We start from the raw sequence: 2,874 nt of genomic DNA, 5'->3' as shown, positions 1-2,874 counted from the left end.
ATCGGCGCGGCGGGGGCGGGGAATGGCCGCTCCACTTCCCCGTGGCCGGGGCTTCATGCTGAAGCTGCTCGGAGCCCACGCGAGGCTGCCTGTGCCTGCTCTCCATTGCCACCACACCGCTGCCTCACAGGGTGGCGGAGATGCAGGGCAGGCAGGCGCAGGCTGTGAGCCCCTGCCAGCTCTCCCGTCTCCCTGCTGTTGCAGCCCAGCCCGGCTCCCCAGACTCCAGCCAGCCCATGCCCATGCCCCGTGCCCGGCTCTGGGCCCTACCAGTGCCGGCGCTGGGCCGCTCCCGCTTGCGTCCACTCCCCCCCCAGCTGCTTTCTCCACTTTCCTGCCCGGCCGCTCTGCACTACATGGCTCCCATACCCACATCCATGCCTACACACACACACACCCATATGCAGTCACTTCTGCATATGCACTAAAAATGCCCACAAATCAGGACAAAAATATATTTTTTAATTCCATTAAAATATATTACTATGGGTGTTTTATTTTTAGTATGTAATTTGTTTTTCTTTCCCCTAAGATGGCAAACCCTCTTCCCCAAAGGAGTACTTCCAGGGGCAAGGGGAGAGATGTCTAGTGGCAAAGGTCAGAGGTTAGGGGCAGGACTTCCAGCCCCAAGATGGCCACCAGGGGGCAGGACACCTGTCAAGGGGCCAGGCTTCCCACGTGGCACTCGACAGCTTGACAAAACTTGGTAAGTGGCCCTCCACTCCAAATAATTGCCTGCCCCTGCCCTAATGTTAGTGAAATCTATGAAAACCTTTGTGAGTGCTTTTGTGGTGTGTGTCAGCGATTACAACATCATAGAGCAGAAGTGTGGTGCTGGTAAACTGTAGGAGTAGAAAGAGGTTTTCTTTTTCCACTCAGAGATGAGAGATGAATGAAGATTTAGGAGGCCAACTGGAGGTTGCTGCTAATGCTCTGTGGTAACATAACTACCTTCTGGATGGTCACGGTGGATCCAGGAACCGGAAACTGGACAGCTTACCTAATATTTTTAATCAGCTTGAGGAGTGACTGACTTCACATACATGAACTTTTTACATGTAAAAAGGATCCATCAATCAAGGTAACTAATGGCTGGATTGACTGTGCAACAGCAGCAGAGCAAGCTGGTCACACACATACATGTGTATCACTTGCCAGTGTCCCATGACCATGCTCTGCAGGGCCAATTCCAAGGGTAACAGTGGAGTTCAAACCATACAGCCCCTCCAGACCTTTGCTTTTCCCATGGGGTCATAGTTAGGGCCACCTGCTGTAGGGGGTATAATGTAGACAGATGTTCCCAGGGAACTCAGGGGTATTTCAGAATTGTGCAAAGGCCACCAAGAAGCTATCACATGGCAGCAACTACTCATCACAACCAGCCACACTTGACTTGACCTTCACCCCTCTTTTAGTTTTCACTCTCCGATTCATTTTGGTCTCCTGGCCAAGAAAGCTTTTTCCTTCAGTTGGTTGGATATCTAGCAGGACACAAAAATAACTGACTGGGGTCTTGGACAGAAGACTATGATCACTGCAGTGAAAGGTGAAGACTTCTTGCTGCAAACCATCATTGCCTTAGAGTCAGAATAAATCTAGTTCAGAAATGCCGTTTATCATTAAGGTGGCCAGACACTTCCCATTTTAACAACTGACAATAGGATCTTTATAACCTTGTCAAAATGTAACTATCTGGACTAAGATTTTTCTGACTGTCAGCCTTGATTTGCCTGTCATGCAAGATACATCTGTTAAAATTATTTAGCCATTTTAAGTAAGGTCAGATGAAAATATTTGGTTTGAACATTGTTAGAACATTTATGCTGGTTACACTGAAAAGCTCAAACTCCTTCTGGTATTGTAGAGAAGGCCCGAAGTCTGTCAGTCTACACTCACGGTAGGAATGGGCCTTCGGCTGTCCCTGTCAAAATCTACCCAAATTTGGCCTAGGAAGAAATCTCTGCAAAACCTCAATTCACACATGCTTGTTGGAGGCTTGCTAGAGTTTACTAGCAGCCCAGCTTGAAACCCTGAGTTTGGAGCGGCAAAAGGATTGAATTCTAACAGCAGCAGCTGAATTCACTGAGAGACGCATCAAAATATAGAGGTCTGTGTAATGCAACTGATTCTGAGAATGGCTGCAAGTTAGCCCTGAAAGTTGGAGCACAGGTCTGCCAATTTATGGGTTTTATCCCTCAGTGCAGTGAGATGAGATAAGTCTTCTACCTCATCTCAGAGGAGCACTGGGAACCTTAAATCATGGTAATGTTTCAAAAGCACTCAGACACTGTGACGGGTGCAGCCTTGAATGTCCAGCAGGATATTACCAAATCACTTTATCCTGTGCCAGGTTTGGATGGTGTGCAGTATCTACAGCCTGGGGCACACGCTGAAGAAGAAGCATATAAAGAAGTGTAGCACAGCTTCCCAGTCCATTCAGCCTGTGCCCAGAGCGAGCCGGGAGTGGGAGGGGTCATGGAGACAACAGAAAGTGGTTGTGTAAGTGGTTGTGTAACTAGAGACTATATCATGATGCAGACACACAAAGCAGGCTTGATTCTGGCTTTGCCCAACTTCTGCACGCCTGACTCTTCACTTTTTTAATATAGTTGGTTGTGACCCCTTCCCCCTCCCCACCCCCCATCTTTCTCTGACTAATACCTTGATAGGATTAAGACAGTTAATAATCAGTGAGAGGAGCTTCCTATGAAATGCTGATCTTTTCCACAACTATACCCTACCAAAAAACAACACAGGGTCATTAGCTTTCAGGCCTTCCCTTCTCATATGCTCTTATATGAGACACATATGACCACAAGCTCTTACTTTAGTCAATTAGTGAAGCTGTCCGCTATAAGTTTTCAAATAGATATC

Source organism: Alligator sinensis, unplaced genomic scaffold (assembly GCF_000455745.1).
Source record: "Alligator sinensis unplaced genomic scaffold, ASM45574v1 scaffold343_1, whole genome shotgun sequence".
Classification (NCBI taxonomy): Eukaryota; Metazoa; Chordata; order Crocodylia; family Alligatoridae; genus Alligator; species Alligator sinensis.
Note: the sequence above shows the minus strand (reverse complement) of the source record.